General features: G+C 41.2%; 1 protein-coding gene and 1 long non-coding RNA gene across 4 annotated transcripts in view; one reads left to right on the forward strand and one right to left on the reverse strand.

The window, feature by feature from the left end:
• The window catches only part of LOC148894436 (uncharacterized), a 33607-nt gene extending 11808 nt beyond the window's left edge, over nucleotides 1-21799 (reverse strand). For all 3 annotated transcript variants that reach the window (XR_016115893.1, XR_016115891.1, XR_016115892.1), the window contains exons 1-2: nucleotides 21484-21799; nucleotides 19839-19922 (exon numbers count right to left, since the gene is read on the reverse strand). This is a non-coding gene — a long non-coding RNA (uncharacterized LOC148894436). The remainder of the gene's footprint in view (nucleotides 1-19838; nucleotides 19923-21483) is intronic.
• Nucleotides 13879-21853, forward strand: part of slc39a10 (solute carrier family 39 member 10) — a 38804-nt gene continuing 30829 nt past the window's right edge. The window contains exon 1 of the mRNA XM_089003485.1: nucleotides 13879-13936. The gene's annotated coding sequence lies outside the window, so the exon portion shown is untranslated. The remainder of the gene's footprint in view (nucleotides 13937-21853) is intronic.

A 21853-nucleotide genomic window follows, 5' to 3' on the forward strand; every position in this document is an offset into this window, starting at 1 on the left:
ATTTTGTTTTTGGGAAAACGGCCTCACTCTCTGTCTGTCTGTAACACCATCCCACACTGCTGCGTTCTTGACCAATCACGTGGCTTTAACCAAAGATTGGGGGCGGGGAATAGAGGACAAAAACAGTGGCCATTTTTTCTCCGTGTGTATCCCGAAAAATAGTTTGTATGCCAAGGTAAAATTTTCATAAATGTAACGTTTGGAAACCGAAAAGTTCGTAAACCAAAGGGTTCGTGAACCGAGGTTTCACTGTATTTTCAACAACTCAACGGAAATCCCCACCATTTTTTTTAAATTCCCCCCCCCCCCCCCCCCCCCCCCCGCCCTTTCACGCCGTCACTCCACTCAGCGTTTTATTCCGAAAGGTTGAAACGCAAAGGGGCAATATCACAGGACTCGGCAAAGACAGGTGGCTCATTATCTCCAGCTCACCGAGAAAAACGGCAAAGACGAGGAAAAGCCAGCGCTACGCTTTTCTTTTCTTTTTCTTTTTTTTTTTTTACGTCGAGCAAAACCACCGTCTCGCTTTGAAATTTCTTGCCGCCCGTAATTAGCTGCGAGGACACCGCTGGAAAAATCCTAATGATGCTTTTTGCACTTTGTATCCTTTTCTCTTTCTCACCCTTTTCTTTGTCTTATTTTGCAAGGTAAAATGTTGGAGAGGCTATTTGGCTCTTTAGAGAATTGGTTAGCTCTTTTTTTTTAAATATAACCCAAAAAAGAGACGGTGGGGGTTGAGCTCTGTGTCATCTCAATTCACTCCTTCACTGCCAGACATGTGCAAAAATGTGTCCAATCCAGTGCCAGGGTTTTTGTCATTGTCACTTGAATTCCAGGACCCACAGAATATTGACTTTTAGGACGAAACTTGTGAAATTCCATGCTCATCTATCAAGCCAGCTATCGATCAAGCTAGCTAGCAATTTTAGATAGCTCGTGATCAAGCTTGGTAGTAATTTAGCTAGCCAGCGATTTAGTTAGCTAGCGAGCTAGTGATTTAGCTAGCTAGCGATTTACATAGCTAGCAATTTAGATAGCGAGTGATCAAGCTAAGTAGCATTTTAGTTAGCTAGTGATATAGCTAGCTAGTGAGCTATTAATTTAGCTAGCTAGCGATTTAGATAGCTAGGGATTTAGATAGCGAGTGATCAAGCTAAGTAGCATTTTAGTTAGCTAGTGATTTAGCTAGCGAGCAAGCTAGTGATTTAGCTAGCTAACAAGCAGGTGATTTAGCTAGCGATATAGCTACCTAGTGATTTAGCTAGCTAGCGATTAAGCTATGTAGCAATTTAGCTAGCTAGAGATTTAGATAGCTAGTGATTTAGATAGCTAGTGATCAAGTGAGGTAGCAATTTAGCTAGCTAGCAATTCACATAGCTAGAGAGCTAGTGATTTAGCTAGCTAGCGATTTACCTAGGTAGCTATCAAGCTAGCTAGCGATTTAAAAAACTAGTGATCAAACTAGGTAGCAATTTAGCTCACTAGAAATTTAGTGAGCTAGCAATTTAGCTAGCTAGCGATTTAGCTAGCTCATGATCAAGGTAGCTAGCAATTTAGATAGGTAGTGATCAAGCTAGGTAGCAATTTAGCTAGCATGCGAGATAGTGATTTAGCTACCGTTTTAGCTAATTAGTGAGCAAGCTAGCTTGCGATTTAGCTCGCAATCTAGCAAGCAAGGAAGCTAGCTAGCGAGCAAGCTAACCGTAACTTTAACGTGGCCCGCGGCAAAAAAAAGACTTTCACATGCTTTGTTTAAGTCCACGGACTGCGTGCTTATCTCCCATAAAGTGTATTGAAGACGAACCTCCTGTCACTGCCACTCTCTTCTTTGCCGCCGGAGGAGCCCGGTCGGCATCTAGCGCGGCATTGATCCAGGACGAGTTGAAGCCAAGGACGCCTGTCGTCTTGCGAATCAGACGCGCCTCTTAGAACGTTGATGCGCTTTTAGAACAAGTTGGGAGAGCACTTTCAAAATGGCAGTCAAAGCAACAAGCTCCTTATGATGGATTCCAGGGGGGGGAGGCGTGTCGGGGAGGGAGGGCAGTGATCAAAGCGCCATGAGTTAAAAAGTGCCATCGGGGAAGTGGCGGGCATCCTTCAAAACCAAGATGGCGTGTAAAAATCTGTCAGGCGGGTTGCCATTAAAGCGACTTTGCATCTTGGGTGAAGCAAAAATGGACTTTTAGGCGAGCGAAATCTGTTGACTGCTTTGGTCCGCCACGTCTGTCATGGCGACATCAAGCATCGCCACGTAATCACATTTGTTTCCCCCCGACCTGTCAGTCATTACTGGGAACTGGGGGACTTGGGGGGGGGGTGCTCTTTGCCCCCCCTCCCGTAACAACCGGGATGCGTCGGCAAATGACGTTAGCGTCATCGGGATGCCAGCGGGCGGCCATTCATCCCGCCGTTGCTTATGTGCACTCGTCGTGACCTCCGAGAAGCACCGGCGCTCCCATAAAGAGCGCTTGAAATGATTGATTCGCACAATTTCAACCGTTTTACATCCAAGCCTTTGAGAGGGGGGGGCGGGGGGGTCGATTGGGGGGAGGGGGGTTCTCTCTCTATCAAATATGGTCTTAAGCACATTTCCCTCGAGGTCGACTGTTAGCACAAGAAACGCTTGGGATCGTATCGTTTTTGTGAGGCTGGAAGAAAAAGCTAAGAAATATATATATTTGAGGAGGTCGAAATAAATAAAAAGAAAATACATTTGAAAAGACCAACAAAAAACACGGGTGATCGAGTGAATGAATGGGTGACTGAATGAGTGAGCGAGTGAGTGAATGGGTGACTGAATGAGTGAGCAAATGAATGAGTAAATTAATGAATGAGTGAGTTAATGACTGAGTGGGTGAGTGAGTAAATGGGTGACTGAATGAGTGAATGAGTGAGTGAATAAATGAGTAAGCAAGCTAGTGAATGAGTGAGTGAATGGGTGACTGAATGAGTGTATAAATGAGTAAGCAAGCTCGTGAGTGAGTGAGTGAATAAATGAGTGAGTGAGTAACTTCAGGGATGAATGAATGAGTGAATGCATGAGTGGGTGAGTTAATGGGTTAATGAATTGGTCAATGAATGAGTGAGCAGATGAATGATTGAATAAGTGAGGGAGCGAGTGACTGAATTAGTGAATGAATGGGTGAATGAATGAGTGTATGCATGAGTAAGCAAGCTACAGAATGAGTGAGTGAATGGGTGAATGAATGAGTGAGTGAATAAATGAGTAAGCAAGCTAGTGAATGAGTGAGTGAATGGGTGACTGAATGAGTGTATAAATGAGTCAGCAAGCTCGTGAGTGAGTGAGTGAGTGAGTGAGTGAGTGAGTGAGTGAGTGAGTGAATAAATGAGTGAGTGAACAAGTGAGTGAGTAACTTAATGGTGAATGCTTGAGTGAGTGAGTTAATGAGTGAATGAATGGGTCAATGAATGAGTGAGCAGATGAATGACTGAAAAAATGAGTGAGGGAGCGAGTGAATGAGAGTGAGTGAGTGGAAGACCTGAATGAGTGAGTGAGTGAGTGAGTGAGTGAGTGAGTGAGTGAGTGAGTAACTTAATGGGTGAATGAATGTGTCAATGAATGAGTGAGCAGATGAATGACTGAAAAAATGAGTGAGAGAGTGAGTGAATGGAAGACCTGAATGAGTGTATAAATGAGTAAGCAAGCTCGTGAGTGAGTGACTGGATGAGTGAGCGAATGAATGGGTGAATGAGTGAATAAATGAGTGAGTGAGCGAGTGAGTGAGTGAGTGAGTGAGTGAGTGAGTGAGTGAGTGAGTGAGTGAGTGAGTGAGTGAGATGATGGGTGAATGAATGGGTCAATGAATGAGTGAGCAGATGAACGACTGAATAAATGAATCTGAGCGAGTGAATGAGAGAGTGAGTTAATGGGTGAATGAATGGGTCAATGAATGAGTGAATAAATGAGTGAGCGAGCGAGTGAATGAATGAGAGTTAATGGGTGAATCAATGAATGAGTGAGTTAATGGGTGTTTTAATGGGTGAATAAATGAATGTCTTAATTAATTAAGGCCTTTTGTAAGAGCGGAAGAAAGGTCGAGGAAAAAAATAAAAGCCATAAAATGTGTCCTAAAACCTGCTTCCACGCCATGTCGGTGGAGATCTCAAATGGAAAGGAGGGCAACAAAGCGTCCCTTGCAAATTATTTACGACAGCACCGTGAGATTTGATCGCATCAGGGCGGCTGATTAATGGCCGCCGCAAAACTGGTAATGGTCCCATTAGTGCCTCGGTCGGCTGGGGGGGGCGGCAGTAAAATGTTAAAAAAACAAAGAAGCGACGAGAGGCTCAAAGCTGACCAAAATGAAGTCTCCAGACAGCGCGAGGCAATGCATTATGGGATGTCCCGGTGACCGTGCGCCGCCAGACATTCATCAAAGCCCGGCGGCCTTCTCTGCCCTCGCCATCCCTCGACACCCCCACAACCGCCTCCGCTTTAGATTCATTGACATTCATTATCCATCGATTGTCGCTTTTTCTCTGTAATCGCCCGTCTCCAGTCGTATGTGGGCCTCTGAGGAGATCATTATTTGGAGACGGGAGCTGAAACCTTAATGGCGGGGGGCCAGAGAGGGGCGGGGGGTGATGAGCGAGTGCCAAAACATCAGCTCGGTGTTGCCCAAATGAATCATTTTCCTCAACGGCTCCGCCGTCTTTCAGAGGCGCTAACGACGTCGACGATCGATTTGGACGCTTGGCGTGTAAAAATCTGTCAGGCGGGTTGCCATTAAAGCGACTTTGCATCTTGGGTGAAGCAAAAATGGACTTTTAGGCGAGCGAAATCTGTTGACTGCTTTGGTCCGCCACGTCTGTCATGGCGACATCAAGCATCGCCACGTAATCACATTTGTTTCCCCCCGACCTGTCAGTCATTACTGGGAACTGGGGGACTTGGGGGGGGGTGCTCTTTGCCCCCCCTCCCGTAACAACCGGGATGCGTCGGCAAATGACGTTAGCGTCATCGGGATGCCAGCGGTCGGCCATTCATCCCGCCGTTGCTTATGTGCACTCGTCGTGACCTCCGAGAAGTACCGACGCTCCCATAAAGAGCGCTTGAAATGATTGATTCGCACAATTTCAACCGTTTTACATCCAAGCCTTTGAGAGGGGGGGGCGGGGGGTCGATTGGGGGAGGGGGGTTCTCTCTCTATCAAATATGGTCTTAAGCACATTTCCCTCGAGGTCGACTGTTAGCACAAGAAACGCTTGGGATCGTATCGTTTTTGTGAGGCTTGAAGAAAAAGCTAAGAAATATATATATTTGAGGAGGTCGACATAAATAAAAAGAAAATACATTTGAAAAGACCAACAAAAAAACACGGGTGATCGAGTGAATGAATGGGTGACTGAATGAGTGAGCAAATGAATGAGTAAATTAATGAATGAGTGAGTTAATGACTGAGTGGGTGAGTGAGTAAATGGGTGACTGAATGAGTGAATGAATGGGTGAATGAGTGAGTGAATAAATGAGTAAGCAAGCTAGTGAATGAGTGAGTGAATGGGTGACTGAATGAGTGTATAAATGAGTAAGCAAGCTCGTGAGTGAGTGAGTGAGTGAATAAATGAGTGAGTGAGTAACTTCAGGGATGAATGAATGAGTGAATGCATGAGTGGGTGAGTTAATGGGTTAATGAATTGGTCAATGAATGAGTGAGCAGATGAATGATTGAATAAGTGAGGGAGCGAGTGACTGAATTAGTGAATGAATGGGTGAATGAATGAGTGTATGCATGAGTAAGCAAGCTACAGAATGAGTGAGTGAATGGGTGAATGAATGAGTGAGTGAATAAATGAGTAAGCAAGCTAGTGAATGAGTGAGTGAATGGGTGACTGAATGAGTGTATAAATGAGTCAGCAAGCTCGTGAGTGAGTGAGTGAGTGAGTGAGTGAGTGAGTGAGTGAGTGAGTGAATAAATGAGTGAGTGAACAAGTGAGTGAGTAACTTAATGGTGAATGCTTGAGTGAGTGAGTTAATGAGTGAATGAATGGGTCAATGAATGAGTGAGCAGATGAATGACTGAAAAAATGAGTGAGGGAGCGAGTGAATGAGAGTGAGTGAGTGGAAGACCTGAAATGAGTGAGTGAGTGAGTGAGTGAGTGAGTGAGTGAGTGAGTGAGTAACTTAATGGGTGAATGAATGTGTCAATGAATGAGTGAGCAGATGAATGACTGAAAAAATGAGTGAGAGAGTGAGTGAATGGAAGACCTGAATGAGTGTATAAATGAGTAAGCAAGCTCGTGAGTGAGTGACTGGATGAGTGAGCGAATGAATGGGTGAATGAGTGAATAAATGAGTGAGTGAGCGAGTGAGTGAGTGAGTGAGTGAGTGAGTGAGTGAGTGAGTGAGTGAGTGAGTGAGTGAGTGAGTGAGATGAATGGGTGAATGAATGGGTCAATGAATGAGTGAGCAGATGAATGGGTGAATGAATAAATGAATCTGAGCGAGTGAATGAGTTAGAGTGAGTTAATGGGTGAATGAATGGGTCAATGAATGAGTGAATAAATGAGTGAGCGAGCGAGTGAATGAATGAGAGTTAATGGGTGAATCAATGAATGAGTGAGTTAATGGGTGTTTTAATGGGTGAATAAATGAATGTCTTAATTAATTAAGGCCTTTTGTAAGAGCGGAAGAAATACTGAAAAATCTGTTTTATTAGGTCGAGGAAAAAAATAAAAGCCGTAAAATGTGTCCTAAAACCTGCTTCCACGCCATGTCGGTGGAGATCTCAAATGGAAAGGAGGGCAACAAAGCGTCCCTTGCAAATTATTTACGACAGCACCGTGAGATTTGATCGCATCAGGGCGGCTGATTAATGGCCGCCGCAAAACTGGTAATGGTCCCATTAGTGCCTCGGTCGGCTGTGGGGGGGGGGGGCGGCGGTAAAATGTTAAAAAAACAAAGAAGCGACGAGAGGCTCGAAGCTGACCAAAATGAAGTCTCCAGACAGCGCGATGCAATGCATTATGGGATGTCCCGATGACCGTGCGCCGCCAGACATTCATCAAAGCCCGGCGGCCTTCTCTGCCCTCGCCATCCCTCGACACCCCCACAACCGCCTCCGCTTTAGATTCATTGACATTCATTATCCATCGATTGTCGCTTTTTCTCTGTAATCGCCCGTCTCCAGTCGTATGTGGGCCTCTGAGGAGATCATTATTTGGAGACGGGAGCTGAAACCTTAATGGCGGGGGGCCAGAGAGGGGCGGGGGGTGATGAGCGAGTGCCAAAACATCAGCTCGGTGTTGCCCAAATGAATCATTTTCCTCAACGGCTCCGCCGTCTTTCAGAGGCGCTAACGACGTCGACGATCGATTTGGACGCTAGCGGAGGATTGCTCTTTTATTGGCCTTCTGGAGCCGTTTGTCGCGGAGAGGGGGACGGGGGGGGGGGGGGGGGTACTCCTGGCTGGATGATTATATGATGGAGAATCGTGATATTCCGTGACCAGCGGTGAGCTGTGAGTATGTTTACGATTTATTTCTCTAGCTATCCAGCTACCTAGCTGGCTATCTCGCTAGCCAGCTATTTGCTATCTATTTCCTATCTAGCTCCCTGGCAGGCTCTCTAGCTAGCTAGCTAGCAATTAGCTATATCACTATCTCGCAGGCTGGCTAGCTATTGGCTATCTATTGGCTAGCTAGCTAGCTTTCTATCTATTTGAGTTACTTCCGGGTTGAATGAACGCTGGCGCATGTGGCTGCTGCTGCTCACTCATAGAGAAACGTATTCTGTGACTGTAAAGTGACCTTGATAGTTTTGAAAAGGCGCTTAGAAATGAAATGTATTATGATTATTATTATTATTATCATCAGACTTAGCGGAAATGCGCGCGACGCTAGCTCCCTTCGAACATTGCTTTGCTAGGTGACGGAAACAAAATCTGCCAATACATAAAAGAAGAACCTGAAAGGAAGATGAACAAATTCACCCAACGTACAACTAGCTAAACGCGCAGCTAACGGCGAGCCATGATTTCCCGCCACAAAGCTATTTGGTTCCTCCCCTCGCGGTATCTCTAAAGTCCAAAACAAAATAGCACCAAAAAATTATTAGATTAAAGAAAATTAAAGATATAGATTCCACCGCATATAGCTGTATTTTACGTTTTAAGACTCGCGCTGAATATTCAGGAAGTCTTGTTTTCGAGTTGATGATGATCCCACGTGACGTCACAGAGGGAACGCTCCTGACCGAGAAAGCGACACACAATGCATTTTGGGTACTTTGTTTGGTCTGAAAACTTCGTGTTGATGGCAAAATTAGAAGGAAAACACATAAATAACGCGATGGTGAATCGTTGTGTGTTGCACCAAGATGATTGTGTTGACATAAACTAGCGTGTTTGTTATCGCTGATTGGTCCATTTTTTTGGGGCATGATTTTGTTGTACACATTGTAGTTACGGATTCCTCTTGGGGGGCCGTTATGATTTGTTTTTTTAATGAATAGTTTTCAAATTTGAAGTAAAAAATAATGTTAGTTGTTAGTTTGATTGCTAGCTAGCTTGATAGATGAACATGGAATTTCACGTTTAATTTGTTTTCGCGAGCCAAATAAAATTATGTGGCGGGCCAGATTTTGGCCCCCGGGCCTTGACTTTGACACCCGTGATGTGAGAGATTAGCCAGCTAGCTGAACAGAAAGAGAGCTAGATAGCACGATTGTTAGTTAGCTCGCTCAATCTTTAGCTAGCTCGATCACTACCTAGCTCCATCCCTAGCTAGCTAGCTCGATAGATAAGGATGGAATTTTTCAAGATTGATTTGCTTTTGCGGGCCGAATAAAATGATGTGGCGGGCAAGATTTGGCCCACGGGCCTTGATTTTGACACCAGTGATGTAAGGGATTAGCCAGCAAACCGAATAGAAAGAGAGCTAGGTAACACGATCACTAGTTCAATTGCTAGCTAGCTCTCTTTCTATACAGATAGCTGGCAAATCCTTGACATCACAGGTGTCCAAGTCAAGGCCCGGGGCTCGATAGCCAGCCACCTAGCTCAACTGCTAGCTAGCTAGTTCAATCGTTAGCTACGTAGCTCAATCTCTAGCTACCTAACTCAATAATTAGCTACCTAGCTCAATCGCTAACTAGCTCAATTGCTAGCTTCCTCAATCGCTAGCTAGCTCAATGACTAGCTAGCTCGTTCGCTAGCTCGATAGATGAGCATGGAATTTCACGTTTGAGTAGCTTTCGCAGGCCAAATAAAACAACTTGGCGATCACTATTTAGCTCGTTCAATCTTTAGCTAGCTCGATCCCTAGCTAGACTGGTAGCTAGCTCGGTCACTAGCTAGCTAGCTGGATAGCTAAGCATGGAATTGACACGTTTGATACGCTTTCACTTTTGCGGGCCGATTAAAATGATGTGGCGCCTTAACTTTGACACCTGTGCTCTTAGGAGTTTATTAAAGACCACAAAAAATAAGTATCTCATAAATAATACTCATGTTTTCGTTTATTCATCAGAGATAAACTGGGTTGTTCCTAAGCGCCCTCACTGAATGATTAATTTTCACCTTATTATAGTAACTGGAACGAAAACAGTGACAGATGCGGAACTAATATTCAAACTTCGCCCTCGAGTGTCGTGAGGAAAGTTGCCACGCCGACGTGAACTAGCGTCACACAAGGATAATTCTTTTCGTACATCGCGCGGGACACCCGACACACAATCAAATTAGCCATCGCTGGATTTGACGCGTAATTGAATCACGCGCTGTTCAAAGTGAGACGCGGACCAAAATAAGGCTGACAATGCCCGAACCGCTTCGGATAGCGGCTTTGTGCGCAAAATGAGGCCGGGATGATTGATTTTGAAATGAGGATGAAATTGCAAGGTGGTGAAATGAGGTTAATCAAGATAGAACGTCCATCCGTATATTCGCACCGCTGCAGTGTTATTGAGGGTGTAACTAGCTTTCAAGCTAACATTTTTCACAATAATCAACAAACAAAACTAAGAACGGATAATTATGAGGCACTTGATAAACATACACGGGTAAAGCAATTACTCCTCGCCCTACGTATTAGCGGCGGGCCTATTACAAGCGCTGCCGCGAAGGCGATATATCATCGCGTAAATTCAATATCTCCTGTATCGCACCCTGCGCAGCCTTCCCCATTCAGAAAGTGTCCAAAATAAGAAACAATTTCTCTTAAAGGACAACCGACGCCTGCTGACAAGTTGTGTCCGTAATTTGTAAAATCACTTCAAATGACGTCTACAGAGCGTATTTTAAAAAAAAATTCCACCGCATATAGCTATATATTACGTTTTAAGACTCGCGCTAAATATTCAGGAAGTCTTATTTTCGAGTCGGGGACGATTCCTGACGTGATGTCATGTCAGGAATGCCCCTGACGGAGAAAGTGACACACAATGCATTTTGGGTACTTTGTAAGGTCTGAAAACTTTGTGTTGATCCGTGTTGATGGTGAAATTAGAAGGAAAACACATAAATAATGCGATGGTGAGTCGTTGTGTGTTGCACCAAGACTACTATTTGATACTAGTGCAAAAAGGTGTCCACTCCAGTGCCAGGGTTTTCATCATTGTCACGAGAAATCCAGGACCCACATAATATTGATTTTCACGACGACATAAACATTAAAGGAAGTCGGTTGTCCTTTAAATTCTGAGTTAGAAACCTTAGACTCTCTTCTTTTATCAGAAAAAAAAGAGTTAAATCCGAAATTATGTGGGTCTGTAGTTATATGAGCTTGAAATGGGGGCAGATGTAAAAATACAATGCAATACATACATATTGATTTATATGATAATAATAATAATAATAATAATAATAATAATAATAATAATAATAATAATAATAATAATAATACATTTCATTTTCACTTTCAAAACTCTCAAGGTCACTTCACAGTCGCAGGATCGGTTTTTATGTGGGTGAGCAGCGGCAGCCACATGCACCAGCGTCCACTCAACCCAGATGTAACTCAAATAGATAGAAAGCTAGCTAGCTAGCTAACAGATAGTTAATAAATAGCCAGCTAACTAGCTAGATAGCATATAGCTAATAAATAGACATCTACATAGCTAGCTAGCTGGCTAGATAGCTATACGTTAGCGCTTTTTTTCCAGCTTCAGCTGATGTTGAAGCACTATATAAACCAGGGGTCGGGAACGTTTTTGACTAAGAGAGCCATAAAAGTGAAATATTTAGAAATGTTTTTCAGTGAGAGCCAAAACACGCTTGCGCGCGGCCACTTTTCAACAAAATGTCAGAATGTATTATTTAAAATAACTTTGTGATAGTACTCACCGTTAACATGAATGGTTTTCCGTTCCTCATGATTGGTAAAAATTCAGCCAAACGATCGGAATGAAAGCCAACTTGCCGGGTCCATACGCGAAGTTACTGCTAGCTAGGCTGCACACGGCTCATTAGCTTCCACACTTGCTATGCAACATACTTCTCACAGAAGTATATTGATGCTAACGTTAACATGGGGCTTGTTAAAATATCACTGACATTCGACTGTTTCCTCGATGGTATTGTTTCATTGCAAATTAGAATCAGAACCTTTTCTCTCCACAAAGGTGAATGCTCCGGTGGATTCAAGCTAAAATCTACTTTGTTTTTACTCGTCGGGCTCATTTAAAGGGGCGTTTACCTGTTTCAACTGACGGCCAGTATCATCCAATCAAAATTGCGCTTTCCGCCATCTGCAGCCCCAACAGAAATGAACAGGAAAAAAAGCGAGAATATGTATTTACATTTATCGCCGATCCATATGCAATCATCGAAAGAGCCATATATGGCTCGCAAGCCACAGGTACCCGACCCCTGATATAAACCAATATGTATGCATTGCATTGAATTTTGTACAGCTGCCCCCATTTCAAGCTCAGATAACACCAGACCCATATAAGTTAGGAATTAACCATTTTTTTCTGAACAAAGAAGAGTGTCTAAGTTTTTTTTTACGCTGCATTGAATGTTAATGTCGTCCTAAAACTCAATATTCTGTGGGTACTGGAATTGGAGTGACAATGACAAAAACCCTGGCACTGGAGTGGACACATTTTCTGGCAGTCAATGAGTTAATCCAGATGTAGTCTGTCAATACGCATCCCGTCTTTGAAACGGAATCAGCATTTCGCTTTCTGCGCGGAAATGTGTGTTTAATTTATTGGCACAAGCCCGTCTGCAGTTCTAACGCATTGGGACGAATGGCATTTGGCAATAAAAGCGTGCCGACGTTAGCCCGGGCTAATCTATTTTGCAGTCATTTCATCCGTTGGTAGGCAGCAAATGATGAAATATAACCCAGGCGGCACAGGCAAAAACACATTACGCAGGCCCTGGGTGGCCATTTGTTGCCTAATGAAGCCATTAACCTCACACTTACCAAATCTGATTTTGGACCAAAAATAATGGCTTCATTAGCGCCAGGAATTGGATTCAAGTGTGTTTGCGTTAGCTTAGCCAGCGTCTCGCCGATGAATCGCTTACGTGGCGCAATGACGACCACCTCCTGAAAAAAAAGACGAAGATCGCTGTTGCTAATAACACGCAAATGAGCAGATTGTCTGCGCCGCCCTCGTCTGTTTACAACTCATTTTGTGCTTGTTGTGAACCAACAGCGCACTTGAAAATTATTTGTTGTGGTGAGCGACGAGGTTGGTGGCGTGGGGGGCTTATATCAGACAAACGGTTCTAAAATTTAAAAAAAACGAGGCGAGGAACATTCGGATCGAGCGTTAAAGCCAAATATATTAACTCATTCACTGCCAGATGATGTACAAAAATGATTCCACGGCAGTGCCATGGTTTTTGTCATTGTCACTCCAATTGCAGGACCCACAGAATATTGATTGACATTTAGGACGACATAAACATTCAATACAGCGTAAGAAACCTTAGTCTCTGGTTATTATCATCAGAATAACTCCAATAATTAAAAAGCTAGCTAGCCATTAGAAAGCCAATAGATAGCGAGCCAGCTAGCTGACAGATAGCTAATAGATAGCCAGCCAACTAGCTAGCAATAGATAGACCAATAGATAGCTAGCTAGCTGGATAGATAGCTAACAGATTGCCAGATAGCCAGCTAGATAGCTAATAGATAGCTAGCTAGCTAAATAGTGGTTTCATCAGAAAAAAAGTTAATTCCTAAATGATATGGGTCTGGAGTTATCAACCCCGAAGTAACTCAAATAGATAGAAAGCTAGCTAGCTAGCTAATGGATAGCAAATAAGTAGTTCATAGATAGCCAACAGCTAGCCAGCTAGACTGTTCAACGCCCCTATTAAAGGACAACCAAAGTCTCCGGACAATTTGTGTTCATAATTTGTAAAATGGCTTCAAATGACTTCTACTGAGCGTATTTTACAAAGATTCCACCGCATATAGCTATATTTTACGTTTTAAGACTCGCGCTGAATATTCCGGAAGTCTTGTTTTTGAGTTGGTGACGAGTCCTCACCCTACGTCACTGAAGAAACGCCCCTGACCGAAAAAAAGGACACATTGTAGCAGTCCTTCCATCACGTCAATGCATTTTGCTGTACTTGTTTGGTCTGAAAACTTCATGTTGCATCAAAAAGAGGCAGAAGAGGGCGACAAAGCTCCGTGTAAGGAATTAATCAGCCTGGAAACGGGCTGATTAATTCCTTACACGGAGCTTTGTAGCCATTTTCTGCCTCTTTTTTAGTGCTACATCTCCCCCCCCCCCTATTGCCTCAAAATGGCACGGAATAAATGATTTAATCCATTGCAAACATGTATGCTTTCCGCTTCAGAACTATTTGAATCATATTCATAACTAGATGAGTAATAAGAAAGCATATTCTCCCAATCTGAAGCCATTGTTTCTATTCTCCAGGAAGGCAAGACGTCTTGGGGTGACGCCACAAACAAGGGGGCGGGACCTTCTGAAACTGGCCACTTCCAGGTTCATTTTTTTTTTCAGATTTTGGACACTTTAAGTCATTTTTATTGGTGTTTTGCATTTGTCTAAAAATATCAGCCACGTTTTGGGTATTTTAAATGCTATAAAACGTTTTTCTGATGTCAGTTAGGAAACAAAAAAGTGATGTCCTTTAATTACAGTAGCAATTTCTACATCCTTGCTAGTTTTCGGTTTTTTTTTTTAAGTTAAGGAATGTTCCGGGCACTGTTTGTCACATTTTACAATCTTCTGATGTTTACAAGAAGGGTAAATGTAATTAATGTTTACAACGTCGTACAATAGCTTCTTATCTTTTGTAGCCGTCAGAAATTAAGGCCGCGGCGTGGGAACGGCGACAATGAAATATTTAGCCGGCTAGCTCTGGTTGTATTCGGCGCTGGCTGCATGATTTATTCATGAAGCTGCGGCCCGAAATGCTTCCGCGGCTTTACAATCTGCACAGGAGGCAGCGAGCCCCTGAAGGCCTCGCGCAAGTGGGTTAGCGCGCGGCGCTATCGTTCTGCCTCGCTCGATTCACCAGAGACACACTGAAGCTATTCTTTGCCAAACTTTGTTGATGTATAATAAATAAAGGACTTCTCTGTCAGGAATTCTCATTTATCAAACTTGCCACGTGCGTGTTCCTTAATTGCCCCACATGACTAACAAAGCGGCGACGGATCAATGTGCTCGGGAATATACGTTACGCGACGTAGAAATTATTGATTAAATAAAGGAATTGATTTTTTTCACAGCATAGCCTTGACCCAAATTCCATTTCATTTATTTATTCATGTATTTATTTATTTATTTGTTTGTTTGTTAGTTTGCTCATTTATTTATTTATTGGTGTGTTTATGTATTTATTTGTTTATGCTTATTTATTATTTGGTGTATTTATTTATTTTTTATTCATTTATTTATTTTATTGTTTTTTAGTTGATTGTTTATTTATTTATTGTTTATTTGTATGTGTTTATTATTATTTTTTTGTTTGTTTATGCATTTGTTTCTTATTTATGTATGTATTTATTTATTTATTAGCTCTGGTATTTATTTATGTGTTTATTTATGTTTATTTCTTTTTTGCTGTGTTTAATTATTTATTGTTGTATTTATTTATTTATTTATTTGATTGATATTTTTCAGTTGATTATGGATTTATTTATTGTTTGCTTGTGGGTTTTTTTATTAATTAGTTTGTTTATGCATGTGTTTGTTTTTTGTTTAGTTATTTATTTGTTTATTTATTTATTTATTTGCTCATTTATTTATTGGTGTGTGGTATTTATTTCTGTATTATGTTTATTCATTTTTTGGGATATTTATTTATTTATTTTATTGTTTGTTTTTTGTTGATTATTCATTTATTGTTTATTTGTGTGTTTTTTCTTTGTTAATTTGTTTGTTTATTTAACTGTGTGTTCATTTATTTATGTATTTATTTGCTCATTTATTTATTGGTGTGTTTATTTATTTATTTATGTATTTATTTATTTATGTATGTATTTATGCGTATTTATTTTTGGGTGTATTTATTTATTTCTCTATTTATTTTTTTTATTGTTTATTTATTGTTTATTTGTGTTTTTAATGCATTTATTTGTTTGTTTATCCATCTGTTTGGTTTTGTTTGTTTATTTATTATTTTGTGTGTTTATTTATTTCTGTATTTATGTTATTATTTATTTGTTGAGTTGGTTATTTATTTATTGATTATTTATGTATTTACTTATTTGTGTTTATTTGTTTCTGTGTTTATTTATTTTTTTATTTATTTTATTGTTTATATTTTTTGTTTGTTTGTTTTACTTCAACATGTCGCCGCTAGAGTGGCTGCCTTTACAGCAGCTCCTGTATTTTTTTCTACCTCTTCCTTTCTTTTCTTCTTAATTTCATCACTTTGCTGCTGGGAAATGTCCATTTCTCCCCTGCAAGACTGTTAAAGGACATCCAACATCTCCGGACATGTTGTGTCCATAATTTGTAAAATGGCTACAAATGACTTGTACTGAGCGTATTTTAATAAGATTCCACCGCATATAGCTATATTTTATGTTTTAAAACTCGCTCTGAACATTCAGGAAGTCTTGTTTTTGAGTTGGTGACGAGTCCGTACGTGACGTCACGAAAGAATCACCCATCACGCCCATCACGCCCATCACGTCAATGTATTTTGCTGTACATGTTTGGTCTGAGAACCGTGTTGCACCCAAAAGCCTCCAGAAGAGGGCATCCAAGCTCCATATAAGGAATTTATCAGCCTGTGGAAGCGGAGGTGGCCACTGTAGGTCGCCATTTTGTGCCTCTTTTTTTTGGGTGAGAGATTTTCCCCCAATGTTGCCTCAAAATGGCACATATAATTCTTTAATCGATTGCAAACATGAATGCTTTCCTCTTCAGAACTATTTGAATCATATTCATAACTATTGTGTAACAAGAAAGCATATTCTCCGAATCTGAATCCATTGTTTTGATTCACTCGCAATGCAAGACGTCTTGGCGTGATGTCACGAACTGGGGGCAGGACTTTCTGAAAATGCCCAATTCGCAGCTCAATTTTTTGCAGCTTTTGGACACTTTAAGTCAGGTGTGTCAAAGTCATTTTTTGCCGCGGGCCACATTGTAGTTATGGTTTCCTCTCGAGGGCCGTTATGAATTTGGAGAACCCATTAGAATGTTTAAATCCCTTCAAATATTACATATAGAGCACACAGCAAATTAATGAATAACTCGTTTTCAAATCTGAAGTCAAGAATAATGACTTTTATTGTGGTCCAAAAATATGAAATTTTGGCTCAGATTTTAGCAATCATCATGGAATTTAACAAGTTTGATTTGCTTTCGCGGGCCGAAAAAAATGATGTGGTGGGCCGGATTTGGCCCGTGGGCCTTGACTTTGACACCTGTGCTTTAAGTCATTTTTATTGCTGTTTTGCATTTGACTAAAAATATCATACTGTTTTAGGTATTTTAGATGCTATAAAACGTTTTTCTGATGTCAGTTAAAAAACAAAAAAGTGACGTCGGTTGTCCTTTAAAGGCTAATCCACTCCAATCCAGGCTTTGCCTTTTATATAACCTGAAGTCTCTTGTGTTGTATCCAGCCAGGGGGCGTTCACAGCAATGGTTGTACTTGCTCACAAATCGAAGCTGCAGATAACCGCGGGCGTGCTCATAAGTGGACTTTTTTTTTTTTTTTTTTACAAGAAGCACTTGAACTTTTGAAAGAAAGCTGCGAGCAATATTCGACCGTCACCATTTTAGTTCTAATAAAACTGAAATCCGTCTCTCTAAATGTCATTCAATATCAGAAGATACTTTGAAGTACGGTGTCGTGCTTGAGGACTTTTTTTTTTCTTTCTTCTCTCCAGTTATTCTCATTGTGACAAAAAAAAGCAAAGTGCCCTGCGGCATAAAGCGTATAAGACGCTTTTCCGGGCTATTCTGCAAGTCTGTTTTTTGGTTTTACAGTAAAGTCTCGTTATATCGATATCGGTTATATCGATAGTACCGCTTATTACGATACTATTTTCATTTCCCTTGCACATTTCTAGTCTTTTTATGTATAATTAGTACCGTTTAGTACGATACCCGGTTATTACGATAATCCGGTTATTACGGTGCTCCTTTTCATCCCCCGCCGGCCATTTTTGTTGTTTATATCGATATATCCGTCGCGCCATTGGTCAACTTGGTCACGTGTCTTGTTACGTGAGCCGCCATCGGTCGCGCCATTGGTCGACTTGGTCACATGAGCCGCCATCGGTCGCGCTATTGGTCGACTTGGCCGTGTGACTTTGTCACGTGGCACGCCATCGGTCGCGCCATTGGTCAACTTGGTCACGTGTCTTGGTTACGTGCCCAGCACCCGTGTAGCAGACCAATTTTCATTTTCAGACGCTCGCTCGTGTGTAGCAGATGAGATTGAAGTGTTTGTGTTAAAAGGTAAAAATGGGAAGCAGAAGAAGATTGATGACTTTTTTAAATTGTATACATAATACAGTAAGATGTAAGCGTTGCAGTTTCCCTGTTGTGTTATGTACAGGCCCACTGTACTGTATATGAATGCAATCGTTTTTTGCAACAATGTTTCTTGTTTTGTCTGCTGAAGCGCGATGATTTTGAAAATTATTAACATTCTATACTGTGTATTAAAGGACAGCCGATGTCACTTTTTATTCAAATGACTTCACGCCAAGACGTCTTGCATTGCTTGTGAATCCAAACAATGGCTTAAGATTCGGATAATATGCTTTCTTGTTACACATCCAGTTATGAATATGTTTCAAATACACTGTAGTTCTGAAGATTAAAGCATACATGTTTACAATCATTAAATAATTATATGTGCCATTTTGAGGCAACATTGGGGGAACATCTCTCACCCAAAAAAAAGGGAGCTAATGGCCAGCTCTGTTTCTTATATGGCGCTTGGCTGCCCTCTTTTGGCGGCTTTTGTTTAATGCAGTTCGGCGCAGGATCGGATATATCGATAGTCCCGGTTATATCGATATTTTTTCGGACTCCCTTGAATATCGATATAACGAGACTTTACTGTATTTATTTAATTATTATTCCTGCTGTCTACCTTTTTGTAAAATCTTTGGCACAAGGATGGTTCACTTCATGATACATGTATAATTAGAGGATTTTTTTTATTGGTCAAAACTACTATTTCATGATTATTATATGAAAAACATTGTGTAATCAGATGCCATCATCGCATTATCATGTGCTAGCTAAATCATGGCGGCATTGCACTGTCAGCTAATTCCTTCCGAGGTCAGCCTATAACACACACACACACACACGCACGCACACACACACACACACACACACACACACACACACACACACACACACACACACACACACACATATACGTGTTTTAATGCTTTCTGGGGACCACTTCTGGGGATGGTCCCCGGTTTTTTTATGTTTTCTTTATGGGGACAGGGTTTCTTGTCCCCATACATCAACTGGACGTAACTGTGTAAACAGGTTTTCGTCCCCATAACCACATATAAACGAGAGCACACACGCACACACATACACATACACACACACACACACACACACACACACACACACACACACACACACACACATTGTCACATAGGTGCATTGTCATTTCATTGACTGGCAACTTGATTAGGTATATTTACATTAAGTAAATTAAAAACAATTGTAAAGCGCTGGTCAGACCTCTGGCAATGTTTTTCCCTTCCACGAGGGGGCAGTATTTGACTTTTTCCCCGTGTGAGCGCTTTGTTACATATTCAGCTGTTGTTAAAGTGCTATATAATACAATATGTATGTATAGGATTGTATGAGTGTATTTTGGACATCTGCCCCCATTTCAAGCTCAGGTAACTCCATATAACTTAGGAATTAACACTTTTTTTCTGATGAAAGAAGAAAGTCTAAGTTTTGTTACGCTGTATTGAATGTTTATTTACTCCTAAATCTCAATATTCTGTATCCTGCAATTTGAGGGAAAATGACAAAAACCCTGGCACTGGAGTTGGACACATTTCTGCACATCGTCTGGCAGTCAATGAGTTAGTGGGAGAGAGTCTGTTGACACCATGTTTCTCACTTGAGCCATCTACCTGGCTACCTAGCTAGCTATCTATTCGCCATCTAACTAGCTCTCTATCAGTTATCTATTAGCTAGCGAGCTAACTTTCTATCTATTTGAGTTATTCCGGGTTGAGTGAACGCTGGAAAATGTGGCTGCCGCTGCTCACCCGCAGAAAAACTAATCCTGTGTGTAAAGTGACCTTGAGAGTTTTGAAAGGTGCTTAGAAATGAAATGTATTATTATTATTATTATTATTATTATTATTATTATTATTATTATTATTATTATTATTATTATTATTATTATATTATAACATACCGCGATGACTGCAACAAGCTGGTGTGAGAGAAGATGATTCACAAAACCGGCTTAGATGGAGGACACTGATTCGCTGTGGCGACCCTTGAAGGGAGAATCCAAAAGGAAAAGATTATTATTACTATTATTATTATTATTATTATTATTATTATTATTATTATTATTATTATTATTATTATTATAACATACCGCGACGACTCCAACAAGCTGATGGGCAACGTAGTTGAGCCCTTTTTGTTTCGTATATTGCTCGCCGATCTCCATTTGAAGGGAATCTTTTGCACCGAAATTGTTGTGCAATGTGAAGCTACATGTCAAACACGCTAGCAGCTAGCGAGTTTGACACATAGCTTCGCCACAATGAGTTAGCGTATAGCTCATTGATGCTATCAACCCTGGATAATAAATCCACTATGTGCTGGATCAAAGTGAGCATGCTAAATTGCTAACAAGATAACCTCCCCACGTCACACATAAATATGCACCGCTACCCGTATTTTTAGATACCCAGAGCTAATGTCAGGTGTTCATATCCGAACAAAGAAGGCAAAAAAATCATTTCATGCCATATTAACTGACAAATTGCTCGGTGCAACCTGTGTCAATCCATTGATTTCTTGGATATAGCGCATCATGACTCCAAAGTAAACAAAAAAAATAAAATAGGATGCGAGTGATGATGCCAATGGGAAAATCGATAGCGAGTGCGCTCGGTCATTTTTATGTTTTGTAAGAATTCAGGAGTTTAGAGGTTTGCTAACTTGACAGGGTGATGTGAATATTATGAAACCGCCTTTTGTACATATTGTTGTTTTCAAAAAGTCACAATATAAACACAATCAAGGGCAATTACTTCTTTTCTTTTTAAGAATCGAGGCATTTAATCCTTGATTTTTTAAACATCTGGAAATGGCTGGCACCGAATATGTTATTTAATATTGACAGACAGAAACTATAACTTTTGTACATTTCATACAGTGAAATTGTGACCTCATGATAGCGTGTGCACAAAAATTTAATATGTAACCACCAAATACTAAATTCGTCTGTGTAAGCTCTCAGTCGTACAGGAGTGGTCCATCGATGAGAAGGTTTCTTCAGCCGTCATCTGTACAAAAGTGAAGGTTTCGGACGTTTCGCCTCCTATCCAAGAGACTTCGTCAGCGAACTAAAGTCTGACTGGTCGTATCGGCCCCATTTATATATCCCTAATGTCCAGACCTAGTGGTGCCGGACACAGCTATGATAGGTCCCTACTCGCAGGTTGGGGGGGGGCGCGGGACCCCCCCCCCTGTGGCCCCACTGATTGTTCCTACATTCCTGACTAACGATTGGCCTATTACCCCCACTCCCCCCGGTATCACCTCATCAGCATAACGACCCTCATCAGCATCAGTCTCTTGGATAGGAGGCGAAACGTCCGAAACCTTCACTTTTGTACAGATGACGGCTGAAGAAACCTTCTCATCGACAAATACTAAATTGTCATTAAATCGCGTGCGCACAGAAATCGAACATATATAACCACAAAATACTAATCTGTACTCAAGGGATCAGAAAAAGAGCTTACAAAATACAAACGTATTCTTTAAATATAATTTTCCCGTTTACAACACAAACGTCTTAGTGATTAAATAAAGCGCACCTTCACCAGAAACCCTCATCCACGAGTCCCTCTTGTCCACTGAAGTGCGTTCGATTTAAAATTGTCAAAAACAAAAACAATCGTGCTAAATAAAATCCGAAAAGAAACGAAGAATGGTGCGAAGGTTAATTGCTATTTTGTGTCCTGATTACGGACAAAATAATTCATTTTTTTATCTTGTAGGGTGATATGAACAGTTAGTAAAAATAATACATACATTTTAAAAAGTCGGTATTTGACACTGTCGCGCTCCAAAGCCAATTCATACGACAATCGCGCAACTAGCTACCCCAGCCTGGTTTGCTACGACAAAAAAAATGCGCAAGCCACGATGGGGAATGGCGGTTCATTCTCACCGTCTGACGTCATA

This window comes from Hippocampus bargibanti, linkage group LG08 (genome assembly GCF_051943395.1).
Source record: "Hippocampus bargibanti isolate YZ-2025 linkage group LG08, ASM5194339v1, whole genome shotgun sequence".
NCBI lineage: Eukaryota > Metazoa > Chordata > Actinopteri > Syngnathiformes > Syngnathidae > Hippocampus > Hippocampus bargibanti.